We start from the raw sequence: 1,132 nt of genomic DNA, 5'->3' as shown, positions 1-1,132 counted from the left end.
CTCTTGGGCTTAGGCAATTCTCCTGCCTCAGCCTCCCCAGTAGCTGGGACTACAGGGGCCCGCCACAATGCCTGGCTATTATTTTTTGTTGCAGTTTGGCCTGGGCCAGATTTGAACCTAACACCTTTGGTATATGGAGCCAGCACCCTACTCACTAAGCCACAGGTGCCGCCGCCCTTCCCTGTGAATTTCTTTTCTCTTTCTTTTCTTTCTTTCTTTCTTTTTCTTTTTTTTGAGACGGGATCTTGGCTCACTGTCACCAGTAGTACTATCATGGTTTACTGAAGCCTTGAACTCCTAGGTTCAAGCAATCGTCCCACCTCAGCCTCTTGAGTAGCTGGCTGTACAGATACACCACCACGCCTGGCTAATTTTTAGGGGGGTGGTGGTGAGCAGAGATGAGGTCTCACTGTATTGCCCCAGCTGGTATTGAACTACTGGGCTTTAGCAATCCTCCTGCCTTGGTCTTCAGAGGTGATAGAATTACAGATCTAAGCCACCACACCTGATTTGAGTATTTCTTAAAATTGTAGATGAAGGGTTGGTGCCTGTAGCTCAGGTGGCTAAGGTGTCAGCCACATACACCAGAGCCAACAGGTTTGAATCCAGCCTGGGCCTGCCAAACAATGACAACTACAACCAAAAAATAGCCAGGTGTTGTCGCTGGCACCTGTAGTCCCAGCTACTTGTGAGGCTGAGGCAAGAGAATTGCTTAAGCCCAGGAGTTGGAGGTTGTTGTGAGCTGTGACGCCACAGCACTCTACCCAGGGCAATAGCTTGAGGCTCTGTCTTAAAAAAAAAAAAAAATTGTAGATCAATGGTCTAACTATCGTTCAATAGCCTGAGGTTTTTGTTTGTTTGTTTTGTTTTTTGGGGGGTCATTTGTTTTATTTTGTTTCTGAGACAGAGTCTCACTTCGTCACCCTGGATAGAGTGCTGTGGTGTCATAGCTCACAACAACCTCAACCTCAAGTGATCCTCTTGCCTCAGCCTCCTGAGTAGCTGAGACTATAGGTGCCCACCACAACGTCTGGCTATTTTTTAGAGAGGAGTCTCTTGCTCAGGCTGGTCTCAAACTCATGAGCTTCAGCAATTTACCTGCCTCAGCCTCCCAGAATGCTGGGATTACAGG

The sequence above is a fragment of the Otolemur garnettii genome, unplaced genomic scaffold (assembly GCF_000181295.1).
Source record: "Otolemur garnettii isolate 467f Iridium unplaced genomic scaffold, OtoGar3 scaffold00058, whole genome shotgun sequence".
NCBI lineage: Eukaryota > Metazoa > Chordata > Mammalia > Primates > Galagidae > Otolemur > Otolemur garnettii.
Note: the sequence above shows the minus strand (reverse complement) of the source record.